The sequence below is a fragment of the Phoca vitulina genome, unplaced genomic scaffold, assembly GCF_004348235.1.
Source record: "Phoca vitulina isolate PV1807 unplaced genomic scaffold, GSC_HSeal_1.0 scaffold49, whole genome shotgun sequence".
Classification (NCBI taxonomy): Eukaryota; Metazoa; Chordata; class Mammalia; order Carnivora; family Phocidae; genus Phoca; species Phoca vitulina.
In genome coordinates this window covers 6,435,822-6,449,146 of record NW_022589752.1, presented here as the reverse complement: position 1 = coordinate 6,449,146, position 13,325 = coordinate 6,435,822, and the positions used below count along the sequence as shown (strand labels likewise).

General features: G+C 37.4%; 1 protein-coding gene and 1 non-coding gene across 11 annotated transcripts in view; both read right to left on the bottom strand.

The window, feature by feature from the left end:
• The window catches only part of CCDC91 (coiled-coil domain containing 91), a 367,847-nt gene that overhangs the window by 58,204 nt on the left and 296,318 nt on the right, over positions 1–13,325 (bottom strand). The gene's annotated exons all lie outside the window — the stretch shown is intronic.
• On the bottom strand, positions 6,516–6,622 carry LOC116621615. The gene has a single exon (XR_004297421.1). It is a non-coding gene; the product is annotated as a U6 spliceosomal RNA (small nuclear RNA).

Sequence of the window (13,325 nt, the reverse complement as noted above, 5' to 3'; positions counted from 1 at the left end):
CTGATAAATTCGTTAAATTAAGAAACTAAGCCCTTCATTATATTAAGAAATTAACCCTGAATTTGCATCAGAGAAAAAAAAATCATTTTCAAATTTACATTCTGAATTTACATCACATTTATTCCCAAAGCTTTATTCAAGTAAAGAACTTGTACATTGTATAGTACTACTGGTAGATTTAATATATTTACACATAGTATTAAAAAAATCTTTTTTGTTTTTGTTTTTTACCTCTGAGAGATTGGCTCAGGAAATACTGTCATCAGTGATAACACACAGATCTGCCAAGAGGGAGCATGGAGTCTAATTGTTCTGATTGTTCTCTCTGGTGTCTTAATTCTGCCATTTTTCTCATGGTATGACCTTGGACAAGTTACCTAACCTTCCTCAAAGCTTAAATTTTCTTACCTATAAAATAGTAACTTACTGTGAAGCTTCCTTTAAGGATTAAATAAGATAGTGCATATGAAACATAGTGAGTAATAAACCATGCACACTGAATAAATGGTAGTTGTATTGAACATTTGTTGCTTTTTGGCTCCCAGCACCTATTTCTCCTTCTTAATGGCAACTTGAACTCCAGTTGGGAAATTAATTCTTACCCGATGGATTCAGTATGGTGGACTGTAATTAGGTGTCCTACCCTCCTCTAACCAAAGGGCAGGCATGTAACCCAAACCAACCCAATCAGATGTTCCCTCTCTGAAATGTACATACTGAGTGGAGAAACAACACAGAAAATGGTTAGTTCTGTCCTCTCCTAGTAATGCTACCCTGACCAGTGTATTTTTTCATTCTAACACCATTATTAACACCGATGCCTCTGAATTTCCAAACCTGACTTACTTCCCTCGCACATGTCCATGTCCGGTATACAGCCTCCCATCGATTCTGCAAGCCTCCGATAACCCTTCAACAAAATCCCTTTTCCTAAAGTTAGCCTGATCCAGTTCTTTTGCTTGTAACCCAAACCCTGTATACACAGAAAGTAGCTACATCTTACATCTGCATAAATTATCCAATCTAATTAATATTTAATTAAAGTAAGTGCAAATAAGATTTAGTGACTTCTCTCTGCTTTCAGAAGTCTGTTTTATCATTAATTTGCGTTTTCGTTTTAGCCCTAATACATATCCACACACAGTGAAGTCTACATAGGAACTAAAGACTGTTTACCCAAAAGAAAATTCTGTGGAGCAAAGGTGCTGTTTAAGCAGTCATCTCTGTTTGCTCTCTGTTGGAGCACTTCTTGGTAGGGCTTCAAGAAATACAAGGCAAGTGAAAAGAAACTGAATGTCTGATTGATGTCTGATCGCCTAAGTCCACAATTCTATAGGCTTACCTGAGATCTTAAATAAGAATCTTTTCAGATACAGAGGCTTTCATTATTTTTGGCTTTCCTTCTGTGTCTTGGATGTGGTTGCTCTTTGGGTATAGCTATGGGTCAGACTCTGTGTGGTAAATCTGAATGTGCAATTACTGGCATCGGGGTGAGAGGAGAGGAGTGGAGCAGAGTGAAAGTGCGTGTTTCTTAAACGAGGAAAGAAATGAATAATCACTTTGGTTTTTGCTTTACAGATGCTTTGATCCACTTCATTTTTCACTGTGGGAAGATAGAATGGCAATCTCTGAGTTACTTTAGTGCTCACTTCCCAGAGTAACCCTTTCAAGGCCACGGAATATCATGCCTCGGTCAGCTGGGTTGTGATATGAATAAGCCATTAAGATGGCATTTCAGTTCAGGGGACAAAAATATGTTCTTTCCCATCACTTCGTATACAAAATTCAAGGCTCCGTTACTTTCCCCACATTTCAGAATAAATGATTCTCAAGGCAAACAGTAACAATTCTTTGAGCAGGAAAATTTGGAAAAACTAAACACATGTTTAAGAAAGTCAAAGACTCCCTGGTTCTTGAATAATTAAGCCGAACTCCAGATTTTTGTTAAAAAATAGAAGGAGAAAAGAAGTCCATTAGCGGATACTAAAATGGGTAACAGTTCCTACTTTCAGTACTATTGAAGCAGCTTCTACCAATTACAATGCGTAGTTTCGGTTGTTGTATAGCACCATTAGCAATCTGTCATCTGTAGCAAGTTTCCAAAACTAAAATGGCAGATTAATTTATAGCTCTAGAGAAGCTGCTCTGCTAAACTTCACTTAAGGCCATTACCTGCCAGACAGGGCATTTTTTTCTTGATCTACATATGTTGAATGAAATATATGTGTAAGAATCTTTTAAAGTGACACATAAGCATTTTCATGCATAGTTCAATAATTAGTTCAAAACTTTCCTAAAAAAAAAAAACACCACTAATAGAAGGCACTGAAATATTTAGTGATAATATATTCGTTTTCCTAGGAAATACTTTACCAGCTGGTGGTAAAGAAGCAACTGATTCAGGGTGGTCTTTGATTATTCTCTCTTCTTAGTTGTATGCCCTCTTTTCTCAACCTATTAGTTAGTAATTCTATGTTGTGTAAAGTCTAAGGATGCTGGTTGCAAGGGATTTATTTGTATTATGGATTACACTGTATTGAACACATATGGAACTCATTCATTAAAGATTTCTGAAGTGACAGTTTCAACATCATGTCTTAATGGTAATATTCTTATTCTTAATAAACACTGACGTGCCATCAATTACTTCAGTAGGTACTTTTTAAACCAGAATCTAATTTAACAATTTATAGCCTAGTTCAAAACAAACTGAGATTTAGAATGTGCTCATTTCAACCATGAATGCAGAGTGAATGTTCTTTAGTGTGAAGCTCTAACTTATCCATTCATTCACTTCGCCCCGGGAGTGGAAGAATGAGGTATCTCCATGATTCTCACGATTACCTACATAAAACTCTACTAGCTCTTTCTCACCAGAGACAAGATGAATGCTAACTACTTTTATTAAATTACAGGATTCATGCAGATGTAAGATACAGCTAGCTACTTTATATCTGTAGGGTTTTTTGGTTACAAGCAGTAAAACTGGATCAGGCTAACTTTAGGAAGAGATTTTGTTGAGAGGGTATCAGAAGCTTGCACAACTGATGGGAGGCTGCACACCAGATATGGAAATGGACAAGCACAATTTTTCTCCTTTTATAAAACTGACATTTTTCCATTCAAACACAATTTAGCTAACACACTCACTGCCTTACATATTTTACTACTGTTGAGAATTTTCTTTTTCCTTGGTTTAAATCAGAGTTTACTGTATTATAGCTAAGAAAACTATAAGATAGTATCACACTTTTAAAAATATGATTCCACTGAAATAATGTTGGGTGTCAATCCTTTATAGAGATTGGTCCTCCATCATAATGCTGCTAAGAAACTACATCTAGTTCACGTGACTAATTCTTCTGAATATATCATTTCTGTGGTGTAAACTTGTTGGAAGACAGGCAAAATTGTTATAATGGCTTATCTGGGATAACAATTTAAGGTCTTTAAATAATGGACCTACACTTGACTTATGAACTACTGAATACTTAAAAGTATGGACTTGTGGAATTCTGCCTTCATTTAAGAAAAATGGATAAAAGAATGCCATGTCTCTCAGATAATTCATAGGTAATGACAAAGAAAATAATTAAAAATAATTCCCCAAAATAAGTAAGGCAATTTATATACTTAAAAGCAGTTGAATCAATATAAACCACTCCAGGGGCCTTAGTCGTTACGTTGTACTCAGATAAGTAACATCCATTTCTGATTCTGAATTGTGTGCTCATATTGTGGATGCCACTTGATGCTTGTGACTTGATGCTTGGTTTTTTCCTTCACATCTTTACTTATGCAAACCCCCACCCTTCTTATCAGTCAGAAGTGTGTTCAGCCGTAACAGAAATCTGACAAACGGTGGCTTAAAGAAGAATTTATTATTTAATGCACCATGGCCTCTGGGAGTAAACAGTCCGGGATCCAGACTATTTTCCTACGTGGTTATCTTTAGCATATATATATTTTTTCCCTTTGGTCATAAGATGGCTGTTGTGCCTTCTGGCATCAGTTTATGTTCTAGACAGGAAAGACGAGAAAGGAAAAGAAAAACATACTCGCCAAAGGAGTCTGGCCACTTTTCCCAGAGAAAGAGCCATCTTAAAAGCCTCACTCAGCAGACTGTCTTTGACACCTCAGTGGCTAGAACTGGGTTATGTGGCCACTAAAGGCTGACGAGAGTTTGAGGAGTCCCTGTTCAAACTGTATACTGCTACCTTTAAAAACCCTGGGATTCTATTAGTAGGGCAGAAGGACAGGCTTAATATTATATAGGCAATTAGCACTGTTTGCCACAATTCTTCAATGCTAGATGAAGAACTACGGTCTTACATAGTCTGCCCTATTTCTACATGTTCCCTTCTCTAAATGCTCTGAGCGATGACAGGCTGAGTCATGTATTATGACAGTCATATGCTACCTTGTACAACGCACTAATTTCTAAATATATATTTAGACTCATCATCCTGTAAGTCCTTGAAAATAAGAGTCAAATTTTATAATATTTCTGTATCATGTAAATATGATATTTGATTTATTCATGAGTTTACTCATGAATTCATCTCAATCCTGGTTCTCTAGAAAAGCAAATAATAGCTGATCATTGTTGCTCTAAAGGTGATTTCATTCTTGACTACTCCCTAAGCAATCTGGCTATTCTCTCAATTGCTTTAAGTCTTACTGGCTCTCCACTATATTCCCTAAGCTTATAGCTTTCCTAACAACATTACGACAATAAAACAAAACAAATGAGACAAGCACAGTCCTGTATTATAGCAAAGGTCTTAAGGAATGAGGTATATTTTAAACTAACTGTAAATTTAGCACTGAAATAACTGTGGTACAAATCAATTATGAAAACTATTTTGCATCTCTTTCCATCTTGATTTTCCCTCTCAAACATGTTTTCCAGTTAGGAGAAATGAAACAGTGCAACTTTCTCGACAAATAACAAAGTGCTCCCCTCACTACAATGTCTCTTTTAAAAATATCTTTATGGGGCGCCTGGGTGGCTCAGTCGTTCAGCGTCTGCCTTCGGCTCAGGTCATGATCCCGGGGTCCTGGGATCGAGCCCCGAATCGGGCTCCCTGCGCGGCGGGGAGTCTGCTTCTCCCTCTCCCACTCCCCCTGCTTGTGTTCCCTCTCTCATTGTCTCTCTCTGTCAAATAAATAAATAAAATCCTTAAAAAGAAAAAAAAATATCTTTACGGTTATCTTTTCTTAGACATAAATGTGGAGAAAACCACTGGTCTAAAATGGAAGCTCTACAGCCCAAAGAAATGGTTATTTATTAATTTATGAAGGCATATTTTTCTATTAATATGTTATACATGTCATAAAATATGTACTATTTAAAGCTAATGTGATTGAATAAGAAAATCCTGGTTTAGTACTCTGAGATACACTGGTTTGGCTCTAGACGTAGTTTAACACTTGGTTTTGACGGCTGTCAGAGCCGAAAAAGATACCTCAAAATCATGTAGATGAAATCTGAAACACAGCATAGTTAGCTCTACTTACTAAATCAGGAGGCTTGTTTTTCAATTTCTCCCATAGGTTAAGTTCCGTGAAATTTTGAAAACACTGAATTGAGTATTATGTGACACTAAAACTCTGTGAAAAAGTTGCAGTCTTTTACAGTTAGGTTTGGTGTTTTTGGGAGATGCGAGAAGAAACAGGAGGCCAGATCATGGAGAGCCCTAGAAGCCACTGCAATGACTCAGGCTTTCCTCTGTGTGACATGGGACCATTTCAAGGTTTTATGCAGAGAAGCGATAAAATCTGACTCAAGTGTGAAAAATGACTTTGCAGTGCAAGAGTAGAGGTAAAGATACTCGTTAGAGGGCTTGTGAAGAAGGCCAGGCAAAAGCTGACAGTGGCTTAGTCACTGGTGATAGCAGTCGAGGTGGTCAGAATCTGGATATTTTTTAAAGATCGATTTCCCTATACATTGGACAGAGGGAGAGAAAAGTAACTGTTAAAAGTTTCAGCTTCGCTATTATTCTGCTGGGCAGGGTTCTCTGATCCATGAGGCCTTGATTAGGTCCCATCCCGGGTGCCTCTGTAGCGCCCTGTCCCACTTCTCTCTCAGCACTCTCGCGTGTGGCAATTTCTGGCTTTTCCCTTCTCCTTCTTAGGCTCTAATCCTTGGCAGTGTAGGGATCATGTCTATCTTATTTATAGTATATACTTAGTATGTAAATGTTGAATAAGCACTTGTTAATGAGTGAATAGAATAAGTAAAATCTTTACCACAGAACTCAATAATACTGTTGGCAGTGAAGATACTGTGAAATTCTTTCTTGGTGTAAGACTGTACAATATCTTCTTATTTTTCTAGAGTGGTACTATCACCAATAGTTCATCATCACTTATATTTTATTAAGAATTATTGTAGTTAAATAGTAGTATCTTCCTTAGCAAATGGTAGTAGCTCTTAAAAGACTTTATCAAGGCATCTAATATTTTTCACAGCCTAATGCATGAAAAAGTCTTAAGAACCTCAAGTATATATGAGAATTGCTATGACTGATTTTATTTTATGTGTCATCTTTGCGCAGAGGCCATGCTAATCTTCTCTGTGTCAGTCCAATTTTAGTGTATGTGCTGCCGAAGCGAGCATTGACTGATTTTATTTTAAATGTGAGACTGGCAGATTGTATACTATTAGACGCTAATAGGTTGAGTGTAAAAATAAAACAATTACAGCTTCAGGGATGGGAGCTGGGAACATTCTTGTCTTGATTGTTGATAATGCAGTTCAAATCTCTATAGAACAGATCTACTGACAGTCCTTTGTTAAGTTTTTGCTTAGTTTTGTACAGTATATACATATTCTGAGAAAAGTTCGGGAAACAGAGCTTTAAAAGCCTAAAGCAAAAGAGTAGCACAGCTTTTCATGATTCAAAACCTGGTAATGAAGCCATTAATTAATTTAGCTCTTCACATACTCTTTGTGCTTGCTATGTATGAGCCTAAAAAAAAAAACTAATACCTTATCACTAAAATAATTTTTGTTAGAAACTTTGATGCAAAGAAGATAAGTATCTAAAAGGAGCAGAAAGAACCCTCATGAGACACTGGGTGTCATATATTCTGTGTAAAAACATCCTTCTGCATTATCTGCTTAGAAGTGAATTACAAGTGTACTTAGCCAATGCTGTCTATCTCTTAAGTTTCTCAGGGTGGTTTTACCATGAGTTTACTGCCTCGAAGGACTGGTTTTCAGCTGTCTAGGTATAGACTTCAGATTTGCCAAAATACTAAGCACAGATCTTTCTCTCAAAAGAAGACTTGTAGTAACTCACGTTCACAAGACTGTCTATAAAAACTTCCCTATATTGTAAACAAATCACAATCATAAAGCTGCCTAATAAGGAGAGGGTCTGAGCAAATGGTGTTAGATTACATAAATGTTTACTGGCATTTCTTCATTCAGGAAACAAAATTTTCTTGAACATCTGCTATGTGCCAGGTTTATTCTGAGATATTGAGAATACAGTGGTGAACGAAACAGATGAGGTCCTTTCTCTCTTGGAGCTTATACTTTAGTGAGGGAGACAGGCAACCAACATGGATTTTTGTTTTTTTATTGATGCGTCGCTTAGATGTATCTTAGATGCGACTTAGAGCACTGCCTCATACACATTAGGTGTCTGATGATATTTAGTGAATAAATAATGCAATATAAACTATTAAAATAGTTTCAGATAATGATATGGGGTAGGAAGAAAATATAATGGGGTCATGATATGATAAAGTAGGATTAGCAGGAGAGAGGGTAGCTTACCTAGATTGGTTGGTGTGTAATAGGTTAAATTACTATTTGGCAACTATTAACCCATTCTTTTTCTCCACGTCCGTGGAGGATTAGTTTTCTACTCCACTCATGTTAAATTTGACCATGCAACATGCTTGGCCTCATGGTGGGTAGAATGTACTTCTCTGCCTTTTGAACTTGGGCTTGGCTGTATGACTTGGTTTGGCCCACAAGATGTCAGAGGTGACACAATCAGAAACTTCCAGTGTTCCTGTATTTGGGTTTTTCCTCTTGCACTTGTGCCACTGACACAAGAAGAACATGCCTTGGATAGCCCATCATAGATACCCTCTGAGTTTTGGAAACTTTGTTCAAGTGGTTTAATTTCTTTCACTAAATTCAAAAACTTTGATTCTTGAATGTCTATGCTATTTTCATTAATCTGTTGACTACTAATGTCAGGGTCTTAAATATAAAAGAAATACGAGTGAACAAGTTGCATTTTGGTGGGAGAGTTGAAAGGAAGGGAATTTTACTAACTAAAGAAAGTACACAATAAAAAAAGGTAGATGTAAAACTTTTTTTTTAAACAGGATTTTTTAGTAATTTAACCACTAAAATCAACTAAGAGCAGAAGGAGAGCATGTTTGTTTAGTCCAGTGGCTAAGCTCCACCCCAGACAAGATATTTTCATTTTCAACACATGATACATAAGAAAAGGAAAATGTGAACCACAGGAATGGAATAAATATTGAGGACAAAAGCAAAGTGTTGAATATATTATAGTCACACTAGATCTTAAATGAATAAGCACTCTAAACTATAAAGGAAAAACTAAGCAACAAAGTTATTTTATATGCCAAATGTCCCCACAGATGAATAAAAAGCAGACATTAAAATTCTTGTAAAATGGCAAAGAAATTATGATTAATATGTTCCTGGTACAAGGTAATGATCACATTATACATGCAAAAAAAATGAAAATATGAAAAATCTTCGTGACAAGAATAGTGGAATCATTTAATGAATCAATCCCAATGTACACTGAATGTTGGATATAGGATTTATCCTAAAATACTGTACTTCAACTCAAATGTTCAGAAAATTATCTACATTGGAAAACATTATCTGGAAAAGACTCAAATGGATTGGAGGGATCTAACTTTGAAACTTACTAGCATAATAATGTTCTGACTGGCAGCCAGCTTTTGAGCAGCCATAATCTTCTATAGCCCAGAATCTCAAAGAAAGATAGAAGTAAAAAGGACCAGTGAAAATAGACACAACAAAACCTATGTACTTATTACATAGTTAAGGATTAAAGACTCTCCTTTTTCAGACTTTTTCAGACACACATAGAATATATGCGACTTAATTTGATAAAAAGTACTTTGCTGTCTAGTTTCTTATTATTTCTTCAATTTTACACTTAGAGTTGAAAAAAATAGCAGAGGTCATGGATAACAGGTTCGATAGCAAGAAAATGGAGAGGATGTAGAAGAAAGAGATCCACTGATAAGAGTGTGATGTATATACCAAGAACAAAGATGTTTCCAAGGACACAAGAGACAACTGAAATTTAATCTAGGTGAATTCAGTAAAAGACAAGTTAATCAAGTTCTTTCTACTTTAGGAATCTTTGTGGCCATCATTCTATAAAAACAAGTACTAAAACTAATGTATATAAGGTGTCCCCAAATTACCAAAGGTAAAATTGTTGATTAACTCAAGAACAATCACTTAATCACTAAAACCTAAAAAAAAAAAAAAAAAAAAATCTATTTATATATACCTTCTAAAGCTATCTATTTTTAGCATAAGTACATGGAACGAAAACCTTATCTATCCAAAATACTGCATAGCCTCTGAACAGTGTCACATCATTTGGGCCTAACTGTAGAAACCTCAGATTATTTGAGAAAGTATGAAATTGTGGTGGCCAAGTGGCAAACTTTCTACAAGATGTCTGATGAACCTGGCAACTGCTGAAGTCCTGTTTTAGTAAGAATGAAACCCATGTAGTTTGACTTCAAAGGATCAGATTTAGAATTAGCCATGAGACTAAAAGCTGGAAAAATATTTCTACTGTAACCATAGCAACTTGGAAAAAATTTCCAAAATATGTAGTGGCCACTTGTAATGTTCCCTGATTTTTGATACCCTTCCTGTGTTTGATGAATTTCTAGCCTTATGAGGTATGACTCCCCTAGGTAAAACCCAGAAAACATAGTTATCTATCCTGCTTTATTCCCAGGGCTCTGCTAATCAGAGTCAACTGTGATGGACTTTGATTTAGCAGAATGAGAGGAAGGAAGCACTGTATAGCATCCATTTTGCTCATAAGGATGAGACACATTCAACTGTTGGCTACTGCAATGGTTGCATTAAGCAACGGGCTCTTAGAGTGCTTGATGGGAATGTTGCAGCAAAAGGGGACTTATCTTTAAGCAAGTTTTGTGGTACAGTTTTGGTATTGTTTCTAGAAGCTTGACCTTAACCCTGGTTCTCTAGCTCTCAACAATTTGGTCAACTACTCAATTTCCTTTTAATAAATTTTTTACTGCTTAACTGCCCAGAGACAGCTTCTGCTGCTTAAGAGGAAAACCCTGGTTGATACTAAATGGCTATTAAGAAGTGGCTGAAGGCAATTTAGCCTCAGGAAAATCAGGAAGATCTATGGCTAGTTCTGGCTCTCTAAGGGCTGATGGCTCTAAAATTCCAGCTGTTTCTGAAAGAAAAAAAAAAAGTCAAGTCTGGCAGCCTGCAGTTAGCAAAGTAACAAATTATTAACTATAGTCACTTGAAATGAAGTGACCAATGAAGGCAAGACTTCGGAAGATCCAGTGGCTACTAACATGGAACAACAATATAAAGCGTAATGAAGAAGACAAGATTCTTGACTGGCTTTTAATTCCACAGCACAGCTTTTAAAAAGATAACGAAATGTTTACAATTCCAAATTCTCGGTTCAAGGCAAAAATCACAGCCAAGAGCTATTCCCTAATGTTCCCGGGGGGGGGGGGGGGAGGCAGCATCAGTGAACAACATTGTCTACCTTTTACAAACCAGGAGTGCTCCTGGGTATCGCTGCTTTCAGTGTAGATAGTGGGATGCTGAGGTGGCCGACCTCAGGCTGAAACACTTAGATGCAAGAGGCAGGAGGAGGAGGTTACTGTTCTTACTAGGAGAGTTCAGTTTAATCAGAATGCTCTGGCCTGCACTGACCATTGGCTTTGACTACTGGATCAAATGATCCATATACCAGATAGGCATCCAAAAAAATTCCAACTTAATAAAATTGTAAGATATCTAGGTTTAATAAAGAGAGGCCTGACTTGAACCACTAAAACAAAAATTTGTAACATCTTTTCCAATTTCTAGTCCTAAGACACTTCGCAGACCCAGAGCTCTTTGAGTGAAGGAGAGAGTGCAAGTTCCTGAAGACATGTATCGTAATGACATCACAGGTGTAAACTGTAAACTCTCAGCTTGGCCTCTTCCATCAAGGTAACTGCACTGGAGAAAGGGATATACCAGGTCTTTTGGGTACTGTTGTAGAATAGCTCTGAACTAACTCTAAAAGACGGGGGACCCAGAATACCACTGTGGGCTAGTGGTCACAAAGGACGATTGTGGGAATCAAATGATGAGTGGATGGAATTTTAACCTGAATCTGCCTCACATCCAGTCCAGGAGGACATTAAACACAGAGAGTATATAGTTGGCATTGGAGAAGGAGAGTAGATTACCAGAGGCTTAATCAGATAGTGGTTTCATATGCAGTTGCTCTTGCAGATGTGCATTCGTTGCTAGCGCTCAGCACCAGGTATACTCAGACTATTCATCTGCACATGACTTTTTCCTTCTTCCCCAATAGAGAGAATACCTGTAAGCTGTTTTCATAGAGCAATAAATCATTTCCTCTTAGGGTTATACAAATTACTTGGCTCTGAACCACAGTATATTTCACAAAGACCATTACTGTCTCACCAAAACATAGGACAACTACAATGGTGGTGACATTACATCTCCAGGACCTGGAAAGCAGAAGTAGTAAGTATTCAAGATCCTTTGTACAGATATGTACAACATAGCTCTAAGTCCAATATGAGTGTAGTAAGGTGGGAGATACATCATTATGAGAATGTAAGAGCTACACCACAGTGAAGTTTCTGAGGGCCCCGCGATCTTGAGCATATCAGGTTAACCTCTACAAAGTTAGATAACTAACTATACCTTATGCCTCCTGCCACTAAGAAAGAGGCACAGTGGTATGTGGGTCTTTTTGAAAATAATATATATCCCATTGGGAATCTTGCTTTGACCTATTTAGGAAGTGACCTGAGAGCCTCCAGCTGTTGAGTGAGCGCAAAAGGACAAAGGAGGCTTCCTAGTTGCCCCGGGCTCTGGAGCATCTACCTGGCCTTCATGACCAACAGAGCCAGTGGATTTAGAGACGTTAGTACTCTATCACAGTGATATAGATGGAACCCGTGGCAAGTTCGGATCAAGGAGTCCTAGCAGAGATCTCTAAGGTTCCGGAGCAAAGTCATCAGGCAGGAAACTTGTCCCTTTGAGAGGGAGCATTTAGTTCATTACCAAGTGCTACTGGAGTCTGTGTATCAGGCTGCGGAAACAATAAATGTGACCTGATCTGCCCTAAATGAACTTGGTTTAGCTGATTCACTGAACTATTAAATCAGGCAGGCTCAGTAGTAAACCATATTAAGTGGCTGTGACATACATGGAATGAGACTTGAGAAAGAAACAGCAGAAGTTATGTGATCAGATCATTCACACTCTCAGCTGCACTTGCCGTGTGGTAGTTTGCTACAAGAGACTTTAGGCCATTCCCATTATGAACACATCTTGTTTTTATAAGGGATAGCTGAAGTATTTTGTTATTATTTTACTTGATATTACTGTTAATATGGTTAAGTATGGAAGAACAGTGTATTTTAAAGGTTAGGTTTAAGTACTGACAAAGGGTATAAATTGATGTTGAATAGCCAAGCAACGTAGGATAGTATACATCTGCCGTATTTTCTTGTTTTGGCATTTTGTGAAAACCCTTAACATATCAGGAGATATTCTGTGTTTATAAGTTTGGTCACTGCGAGGTAGAATGCCCAAAGAATATTTTCTTAGCTTCTTTTCGTACCCAGTATATAGGCATGTGATCTAAGGTCTACCAATCAGGCTTGCCCCCATGAGATTTCAAGAAAAAATGAACAATCTGATGAATGAAACTCCATTTGGGACCTTCTTAACTGGTGAGGATAGAGGCAGAGACTTTGGCTTTTGGGGGCCAACATCTAGAGGTTGTGAGATGCAGTGGTGTAAGTGGGAAAGGGAAAGCAATGAGTTGGGAGGGGGAGCATTTGGTGGGCAAGCCACAGCAATGGGAATTCCTCATTAGGTCAGTTCTATGTCATGGTTTTGGGCTTTGCTTTTGGAAGCTGAGCTTCAAAGCCTGTTTCTCCCATCCCAATAACCTCTTAATAAATAAACTCCTCTTCTGTTAATTGGTCAGAATCAACCTCTGTTGCATAAAATTAGGAATTCA